The 10,815-nt window shown below is 49.1% G+C and overlaps 1 long non-coding RNA gene across 1 annotated transcript in view; it reads right to left on the bottom strand.

Annotated features, from left to right (window-relative positions):
• Positions 1-6,914: 6,914 nt before the first annotated feature.
• LOC146174011 (uncharacterized) overlaps positions 6,915-10,815 on the bottom strand; it is a 46,563-nt gene continuing 42,662 nt past the window's right edge. The window contains exons 3-4 of the long non-coding RNA XR_014702054.1: positions 10,699-10,731; positions 6,915-7,052 (exon numbers count right to left, since the gene is read on the bottom strand). This is a non-coding gene — a long non-coding RNA (uncharacterized LOC146174011). The remainder of the gene's footprint in view (positions 7,053-10,698; positions 10,732-10,815) is intronic.

Raw genomic sequence — 10,815 nt, 5'->3', positions numbered from 1 at the left:
AACACGTTCGTCAATCTCTCTTGCCGGATCTGGGGTTAAAGTAAGCAAGCAAATGTTGACTGAGAATATTTGGATATGCGTGCATCGGTTTTGCTAACACAGGTAATTTTTCTGCATGAAAAGTAGTTCCTCAGTTTTTCACTCTTTTCCCCAGATGGAATTACAAGACTATGCACCTTATTTGTTCTTTGGGTGGTGACTGTATGTTGAAATATAAATCAAAAGCAGGAAAGCACGAGGTATATTGAAATGCTAATCGTTACACATCTAAACGTACCGACCACTTGCTACCGCTTGCGAATTGTACGACGCCACTGATGATGCGAAGTGGCTTTTTCATTATTAAAGAACATTTAGAAGAGCTTTATGCGTTCTCCAAGCGTCTTCATTGTAGAGATCATAAAAATTACTGGAAACTTATTCGATTGACTTGCCTTTAAAAACTAAGTCCGAGCTCTTTGTTCTTTTTGGCTGCGTGGAATGCGCTGACACCTAACCTAGTTTCCTCTATTCTGCTTAATGAAACAAGTTCTGAGGCAGCAGCCAAGGGCTCACTTCGCAGGCAATGCACACATGCAGACATGCAGGAAAGCGCGCACTTACCTATCATGGCTATAAGAGAGCTACGCAAGGACATTTAAACGCGCTTTTTAGCATATAGCATGAAAACATTTTCAGCTCCGCCGAGTGAGGCTAAACTTGCTATTCGAAATTTATGTTCTTGTTTTGAACTGCTTGAGATGACTCTGCTGAGGGAAGAAGAAGCAGGTAGCCCGCTGTCTGTTCCTGCAGTGACTGGATTTATTCGCTGTGTTTCACTTATTATTCGCCTTGAGCGGCTTTTCTCGATGAACAAGGACCTTTTGTAGGGCTCACCCTGGCACGGCCCTAGCTTCGTTGAAGAGCAGGTCGTCCCCGGTGGCCGCAGGCCACAGGGCCTCTTACCAGCGAGGCCTAGCATGGCCGCCTCGAACGAAATCCATGGCCGGTCACCAAGCCCTGCAGACGCCTCTGCTGGCCTAGCCCTGGCGGGGAGCTCTGGCTCTCGGGACGGACCTCTACCACCTGGACAACTGCAGGCGCATCATCACGACGCTCATTCTTCCCTGAACTCTGAGCTGCGGGCTCTATCGGATGGTGCACTTGCCGGCAACACACATCAGTCTTCTCCGGACTCGGCGTCTGTTCTGCCGGACCGTATTCAACTCGGCAGTTCTGCGAAGGCCATGGCCCTCCACGAGGGTATAATGGCAACGATCCTGAACCCACTGCACAAAGTACAGGCCACTGCTCGTGCAGAGCTTATCACGGCCGTCAGCGAGCTATACCGAGAATCATCAAGGTTCTTCGCTGTTGCAGTTGGCGAGCGTGGACGTTCAGATGTCCTTTTCGGCAGTTTACGCGAAAGAGACCGCGAAGTTGAGGCCCTCAAATCATTGGTTGCGGAGCAACGAGTGCGGCTCACGGAGGCTGTGGAAGATTTTCGGGCGCTCCGAAGTAGAACAGCGGCTCCTCGATCCTTTGCGTCCATGGTGCGCGAGCAGCCTACTCAGGACACTTCGGATGCCGCCAGCTGCGTCCCTGTAACTCCGTCTGCTGGTCCTATTGACTCTTTTGACACCTTGTCCTCTGTGATCCCCAGTCCTGATCACGTCATGTTTTTGTCCCCCATCCAGCTCTCCGACTCTGCAGGCCGTGATGTGGACACCGTGCTCAAGGCTAACATCGATCCTGAGGCTGAAGGCATCGGAGCCGTCACTCTGCGACGCACTCGGCGCGGAGTCACAGTCGTTCCCAAAGATCGCTCAGACCTCGAACGCATTAAGGAGGCGATCAACCGTACTGAGGTGACCCGCACTTCGATAGCTGTTCGAGTGCCGCAGCAGAGAAATCCTCATGTTAAACTTGCCGGAGTGGACGCGGGCGTTGGCACGGACGACCTGATTGCTGCCCTAAACCGCCGGAACCCACCACTGCAGCTAAACCCTGCCACTTGTATGGTGCGTGTTTCGTATAAAGAAAGAGGCGGAACTTATGCACATATTATTGAAGTGGACCCGGCTGCGTTTCGCCGTCTGATGACAGCCAGAAGTGTCATTGTAGGCTGGACGTCAATCGCAGTCTTTGAGGATTTGCACGTTCCCCTTTGCACGCACTGCTCAGAGTATGGTCATGGGCTGAGCCGCTGCCCGCATGCGGACGACCTCTCAAAAGCTGTCTGCACACGCTGTGCTGGACCTCACCGCATCACATCTTGCAGTGTACGTGTGCGGGACTCCGCTGTTTGTTGCGCCGCATGCCGTGAAGCCGGGCAAATTTCGAACCATCCTGCTGGCCACGGAACGTGCTCAGTTTTAAAGGATAAGGTAGCCCGCGTTCGCGCCCGAACTAATTATGGCGGGACACCTAAAGCACAAACGAAAGTCAAAAAGTGCACCGCCGGCTTCTACCATGGTTGCATGGCAGTGGAATTCCAGAGGCTTTCGTCAGAAAAAGGCAGGTCTGCAGCAACTCGTAGAGCCTCGCGGACGCAAACCAGATGTTATCGCCCTCCAAGAAACGAACTGCGCACCAACACTCACAGGATATTCAACATTCACGCAACAAATATTGGATCCCTACGAAACACCACGCGTAGCCATTTTGGTTAACAATGATATAACCGCGATTGATTGCTCAATGACACAACACTCACACATTTCACACATTTTGCTCGAGCTCCTGCCTAGAGAAAGAGGCCATTGCAGTGTATTTGTGTTGAATGTTTACAGTCCTCCCAAAAAGGGCAAGGGGGACGTATTTGAAGAACTCTTCATGACGCCCTCAAGATTGTGAAGCCACGTGAGAACTCTTTACTAATTATGGGTGATTTCAACGCGTCCCATCCTTCGTGGGGCTACAAAACCGAAACTCCCAAGGGCCGTAAGTTGGCCCTAGCTATTGCCCGCACCCAACTGACTCTTCTGACTGAAACCGACCATGCCACCCGTATGGGCAACAGCGTGAACCGGGACACTAGCCCGGACCTGACACTAGTTCGCACGCAACATCCGTGCTCGTGGACCAACCTAGAAGAGTCTCTGGGCAGTGACCATTTTATCCTTGAAACGGCGATGCAAGTGCGAGTGGGCCGCGTGTCTGGTCGTAAGCTGCGCCCCACGGACTGGGACGCCTTCCGAAAACAATGACTTGCTTTGAAAGAAGGCGAGCGACTCCCTTTGGCTGAATGGGTGAGACAGCTTCAGATGGATTTAAAGAACGCCACCTCCGTAGTGAAGGCCACCGAAAAGGCACCTGAGATCGACCCGCACCTCCTCCATCTGTGGGAAGCTCGAAGAGGACTTGTCCGAAGATGGCGGAAGCAGGACACAATCGCAAGCTACGAAAACGTATAGCGGAACTTACAATTGCGGCAGAGCGCTATGCGGAAGAGCTCACGAGTTCCACCTGGCACAGGCTCTGCACAAGGCTGCAGGGAACACTCGGAACGGCCAAAACGTGGTCACTCCTCCGAGGCCTTCTCGACCCATCCAAGACCAGAGAGGAAACCTCTAAAGCGTTTGCCAAACTCCTCCATAAGGAAGCGAAAGATAGCACTGCACTGCTGCATGCCCTGGAGGCGCGCTATATACTGATGGGTCCCAGACCGCAATATAGAGACTACCCTCATCAAAATGAGTATTCACCCCTGGATGAGGACATCACGGAATCAGAGGTTCGAGCAGTACTCGCGAGCCTGAGAAGGAGCACTGCCTCTGGGGCGGACGGTATTACATATAAGATGCTCCAGAACCTTGACAACGAATCAATAACTGCCTTGACCAGTTATTATAATGACGTATGGAAGACCGGTACACTCCCGCAAGAATGGCGTCATACCGACATAAATTTAATTCCGAAACCAGGCAAGCAGCTCGCCCTTCAGAATCTTCGACCCATATCCTTGACGTCGTGTGTTGGGAAACTGATGGAGCATGTAGTGCTCCGGCAGCTGCACCCACACTTGGAAACCAACATCTTCTTCCCTGACACCATGTTCGGGTTCCGGCCGCATCTCTCTACTCAGGATGTTCACCTTCAGCTTAAAGAGGAAGTGATAGATCATCCCGGCAGGACCCAGGCCCGTGCTGTCCTGGCCTTAGACCTGAAGGGGGCCTTTGACAACGTGTCGCACGATGCCATCTTGGAGGGCCTAGCGAGTTCACATTGTGGTCAACGAACTTATGATTACGTTAGGGCTTTCCTCATGGATCGAACTGCTACCCTGGGTATCGGAGACGTACGCTCTGAACCGATACGTCTCACTGGTCGCGGCACCCCACAGGGTTCGATGTTGTCGCCCACATTGTTCAACGTGGCGATGGCAGGACTTCCTCCGCTGCTGTCGAGAATTCCTGATCTGCATCATGCGCTATATGCTGACGACATCACGTCATGGATCACCAAAGACTCTGACGGCCACATCGAAGACAGCCTTCAAGAAGCAATTGAGAGGACACAGCAGTGCGCAAGTGAGCGCGGGCTTATATGCGCGGATGGGAAATCAGAACTGCTTGTGATTCGTGCACGAGCGAGGACCCAAGTAGTCGACCGGGAAATCGACTTGCATCTCGAAGGAATTCCCATCCCTAGAGTGGATCGACTAAGGGTACTGGGCCTGTATCTGCAGAGAAACGGCAGAGCGACCTACACTATACAGCTGCTGAAGAAGCAATTCGCGCAGGTGGCGCACTTGATCCGCCGTATTTCTAACAGATGTGGGGGGCTCAAGGAAAGGGATACCATGCAAATCGTGCAGGCGCTATTACTCAGCCGTATGACGTTTCACGCCGCTTATCACAAGTTCAATCGAACTGAACTCAATCATCTGAACATCTTTCTACAATCGGCAGTAAAGACAGCCCTCGGACTTCCCCCGTACACCTCGACGCATCGCCTGCTTTAGCTTGGCCTCCACAACACCGCAGAAGAGCTGATAGAAGCCCAAAGGAATGGCCAACTCACGCGCCTTCGAAACACTAGAGTGGGCCGGACTGTTCTCCGTACACTAGGCTACCCGGAGCCGACAACACCGCTGCAACAGAGGTACCATGCCATCTCGCCCAAACTGGCCGCTAAGATCAGGGTCGCGCCAGTCCCAAAGAATATGGACCCCGCACTCCACACTGGTCGTAGGACCGCTAGATTCAAGGCACTCCTGCGCCAGTACAGAGGTGTCCAAACTGTTTTATATGTCGACGCGGCGAGATATCCATCGGGCACAGACGCTATGGCACTAGCTGTTACGGACGCCAACGGCTCAATTAAGATTACGGGCTCCGTTCGTGGCAGGAACTCGAGCACGACGGCTGAGGAGACTACCATAGCGGTAGCACTCGCCTTCATACACTACATGGATACATGTTACAAACATCCCACCAGTCCGACATACAAAATATTCACAGATTCACAAGCTGCGTGTCGCGCCTTCGCGAAGAATACATTATCTTTTGAGGCTTCACGCGTGCTCTCACCTATAAACTATGATACCTTTCCGATTGTTAAAATTGTTCGGACTCCTGGTCACTCCTCCCTTCCTGGCAACGAGAGTGCGCACGCGCTCGCCCGAGCAGCAACCTTCCGGGCGCTGTCGACGGAAGCGGAGGGGGAAGTAGACACAGAGGACGCCAGCACAGTTATACAGTCTCACACCCACATTACACTATATTACCGTACACAAAGAAGAACTCTGCTACCGCCGCACCCAACACTCACCAAGACCGAAGCTGTGGCATGGCGACAACTGCAGACTCACACGTATACAAATTTGTACCACAAACATTTGTTCTTCCCCACCCGCTACCCAGATAAATGCCCCACCTGCCAACAACACCAACCTAAACTATATCATTCTGTTTGGGCCTGCCCAAAGCCACCCGGCGGCATTCCTCCTGTACCCCACCCCACCCTCTCATCTTGGGAAGATGCCTTGTCCCGCACGGAGCTGACCGAACAACGCCGGCTAATCGAGCGGGCCGAGAGGATTGCCGTTGCCCATGGGCTTATGGACTGATTTGTATTTATTTTTTCTGAGACCGTTTTATTCGCAACAACCCGCAAGACCAGCGACAGCTGTTCTGGCGGGCCTGCTGGATTGAGGCGGCACATGGAGCCCTGGACTGGGGGCTCCACTCAGGAAGAAGAGGAAGTTTATATAATAAATGTTTTTCCTCCTCCTCCTCCTGCTTACTTTGCACTTCTCGTAGCCAATATAAATACTGAAATTTAAACCTCGTACCATGCATAGTCTGCTTGATCAGATTGGTACTGGTACTGTATAATTTCTGTAGCCGTGAGGTTCTGAACCGCCTTCAGTGAGAATAAGTCTATCACCTTAAAAGATTACTAGGTTATTGTTTCGAGACCCTAGCAATGTTAAATGGATTTATACGGACGATGCTGACTCTATTCAAGATCGCAAAAAAAGATCGCAAAAGGGAAAAAAAGGAAGGAAAACGTTCGCATGTACAACTTTCCAACTTTTAATGTCTAGTGCTACGTCGGCAGCATGGCGTTTAACACCTCGCTCATCCTAATCAAGTGAATTGATAGGTAGCGCTATCACTGCATTCGAAATAAAATAACTTGGTTAAAATGCAGGGCCCATTAGCCCCGACTTCTCAGCCATAGAAATCGCGTATATACGTGCCAAATACCATATGAAATCAGTAATGTCAGTGGACAAGTTTAGAACAACGTTAATGTATACCCTCTGTGCCTCTGAATAAAATTTAAGGTATTATGTATGTTCTCCGAGTTAGCTGCGTGTAATTTGTGATATTTTTTGCACAGTTTGCTTTAGCGCTGTTTTTGTTTTTTAATTTCAGTTTTGTCAATAATTGAAGTGCTCGAAAAATATGTATATTATGCTTTCACAAATGTCCTTTTTATTCTGGGAAACAGTGCACAAACTGAGAAACATGAGGCAGAGTCATGCCGTCGATTGAATTTGCTGAGCCGCTCTAGGATCTTGCCCGATAACATGGCATTATTGTAGGCATCCTGCCAGAGTCCTGCAGATAGCAAGAAACGAATTTAATGACAAGAAAAGGTGGAGTGCTGGTTTTAGAGACGTGCATGTGAACGATAAGGCATCCAGAATGCTATTACTAGAAGACACGCAAATTATGCGAAAAGGTTTGGTGCCATGAAAACATATGATTAACAGCGCATAACGCTGCTAGAAAGTATGACTTCAATCATGCAATTCGCAGAATTTTTTTGTACCACTTGACGTTTCGAGTTTTTTTCCTCTCTCGAGCGCGCCCTCTTGATTTCCGCACACGCCTCGTGTTTCCTTCGCGAAAGTAGGCTTTGAACCTCCGTGCGTTTAATCCTGAACAACTGCATCTAGCCATGCCAGAGCTATCACGCGACTTTTCCGTTTTTGAGGGCGGACTCCGAAAATCGTTTCATAGACCCCCGTTTCAGAAATAATGAATCTGAGTTACGGGTCCTGTCGTTGGAACACCACTGTCCATGCAATCTGCTTACATACCATTCCAAGGGCGTGCTCCTTACCTGGACAAACTGTCCCTTCATCTACGTGTTTTCTCTAAGTTTAGAAAAGTCACCCCTGGATCCAAGGACTCGTTTCTAAACCTAGGGATATTTGTTCTTAGGAATGATATCACATAAGGTACGACGTCACATCCGTTCACGCATTTAGCACACAGCCTTCCCTTTGCAGGGTCCTGTCACTGCGCTCATCAGGCAAGGAAGGCTTTCGGCTTAAAATTTGACGAATGCATGGCGAGATTCGAAAGGTAACACTGTCGCACCCGAGATTACGCAGAGGTCTCAAACAACGGACAACTACAGCCATTACGTTATGGTAACATCAGTATATTTAGGGCATTAAAGCATGTCAAGTCCTCGGAGAACGCATCAGAGTACGCGCTTCATGACTGCCGCTGCCACTCAATTTTCTCAAATTTTTAGCTGGAGGCCTGCTCGCCCTCTGCCCATTACTTTTACTCTGCCCGCTTGTTGCGAAATCTATCTGTGTAATCCAGAGTCCATTCTGCTCGTATTCGCATCAGGTCCTCATATTATGTCGAAAGTAAGCTTTCTTGAGCAAGTAATTAACAGGCAGTATATCATCTCATGTTCAATATCATTCCCACGCTTGCAGCTATGGTACCTACTTTAGCGGCACATGCTGACGTTCTTTTATGTACATGAATTTGGCCATTCTAGAGGTGCATTTCTCCAACGTAACGATGTGATCCAACGATGTGCGGTAAAGATGTGCGGTGGTTTGTGCGATTTAACATCTCAAAGCAGCTTACGCTATGGAAGACGTTGTAATGAACAAATGAAATTTCCACCACATGGGGTTCTTTTACGGGTACTGACATCGCACAGCACACGACCGCCTTGCTTCTTGCCTCAATCGAAAAACGGCATCCGCATCTGGGATTCGATCCCGCATCCTTGGGCACAGAGGTCGAGTGCCCTAACCATTGCACCACCGCAGCGTGTAGAAAGAGAATGTTTTGCTTTTTCACCAGGAACAATATTACTTGAAAGTGGACTTGTGCTTATTTGTGATTCTTATTTTCCTGTTATTATCCTGCCCAAAGTAATTTCTTTCTAGTCTTCACCGTGCTTTTGTCTTTATAGCCAGCATCGCTTTCAGTTCGTGGAGATAAGGCTTCACACTCGCCCTGCGTTGTTAGATATGCTGCACATAGATGAATACGCGTTAGCTTCCCAACGTTTCCACTGTTGTGCTTCCGCACGGACAAACAGACGTGGACGCACAGAGTAAAAAAGCAGCTTTCAAAACGAGAGTCCTAAGGTGTCACCTGTCTTTGGACTTGTGTACCTGGTCTCGAAGTAGTTCCGGTGGCGGTCGACAGGCAGCACCACTAAGCCTCCTCGACGGAAAAAGGAAGTCGAAACTTCATCTCACTACCGCCTAATCCCTATTTCAATTAAATATTAGCATACAATCGCTAGTTACCACTTAACGACAAAGACATGAGGCACCATTACGCATTTACTACAGTCCCTTCACTTGAGGAAATTATCCTTCGTGGTTTATGTGCGTCGCGTGTCCTTCTCGTATGCAGAGCTCTTGGGTCATGAAAAAATGAGAGAAAGGAGGTTCAAAGTCTCAAAATGCTCAGCATGAAAAGTCAATGCTTGATGGTGCTATTCAATCTTCAGTACACCTTATATGGCGTTGACATATTTTAACACAAAAATCCTCCATTGCCTAAAGTGCCCGTTTTTCAGGATTGTCAACAATATGACAGCATATTGTGTCTGCCCATAGATGTTGAAACCGAACCTGCAGTTAAGTTAAAGTTAAATTGGTTCACAGGAAGGGAAAGGCGCAGTAACTGTCACACTTGCTCTGTGGACACCCGAACCGCGCCGTAAGGGAAGGGAGGAAGGTGGGAATGAAAGTGGAAAGAGAGAAAGAGGAGCCGTAGTGGAGGGCTACGGAGTAATTTCGACCACCTGGGGATCTTTAACGTGCGCTGACATCGCACAGCACACGACGCCTCTTCGTTTCGCCTCCATCGAAACGCAGCCGCCGCGGTCGCGTTCGAACCCGGGAGTTTTAAAATTTTGTAAAAAAAAAAATATCATCTTAACAGTTGCTACTTCTCGCATGTAACGCAGTTCTAGCTCTCCGCAACCAATCTTTCATTTGAGCGAAAAGCTGCTGAACCAACAACAAAACGGGAGTAATTTTGGCCGGCGATTTTAAGTTGCCGGATACTGGATGGCTGTCATTAAAGCGGTATTTCAAAAAGCATCTTTACACTGTTTTTCAGGAAATGGTTACCGCCCATACCTGCTTCAATTTGTGAGCATGCTTAGGCAGAATGCCCCGCCGGGGTGGTGCAGTGGTACGACGCCCGACTACTGTGCGGAGTTCCCGGGTTCGAACCCGATCACGGCGGCTGCGTTTCGATGGAGGCGAAACGAAGTGGCGTCCGTGTGCTATGCGATGCTCACGCACGTTAAAGATCCCCAGATGGTCTAAATTACTCCGTAGCCCTCAACTAGGTCTCCCCTTCTCTCTTTCCACTTTCACTCCCACCTTCCTCCCTTCCCTTACGGCGCGGTTCAGGTGTCCACATAGCAAGTGTGACAGATACTGCGCCTTTCCCTGCCTGAGAACCAATTATCTCTCTCTCTCTCTCTCTTAGGCAGAAACGCTGCTCTCCATCAAATGTACTTGATATAGGCACCTCGTGTCATATATTATCGCATGGCCCAGGATCAGCAACCATGATATCGTTAATCAAACTATCCTGTTCAGTTAAAACCCGAAGGTCTACAGGACTACGCAGAGAATTCTTTTATAGAAAGGGTGAATACGCTTCGCTGTCAAGTGAACTTGAAGCATTTATCTCTCCCTTCCGCTAGCGTATTCCACGCCTAAATACTAGTGGGCTGTGGAAAATGCTTGAGAGAAATGTTTTATCGTTAACACGACCTTTCATTCCTTCGCCTTTCATATCTTCTAAGCGCCGTAGTGATAAGCCACATGTAAAAAGAGAACTTCGCACCCTGATAAACAAAAAGAGCAGGCTGTTTGGAAGGCATTGCTTGTTTTCTAATCGAAAGTTGCGGTCAGAAGTGAAAGAGCTCTTGAGGGTAATAACAAAAGAGGTGTGCAGAGAACAGAGCACGTACCTTTCAAGTTTAGGGGACATACTTAATTCCGACCTAAAGGAAATGTGGAAATACACCAAAACAAGATAAACACCAATGCAGCAATTCCGGATGTTATCGATAGGGTAATCTACAACA

Source organism: Amblyomma maculatum, chromosome 11 (genome assembly GCF_055883805.1).
Source record: "Amblyomma maculatum isolate TAMU_Amacu chromosome 11, ASM5588380v1, whole genome shotgun sequence".
Classification (NCBI taxonomy): Eukaryota; Metazoa; Arthropoda; class Arachnida; order Ixodida; family Ixodidae; genus Amblyomma; species Amblyomma maculatum.
This window is presented reverse-complemented; position numbering and strand designations above follow the sequence as displayed.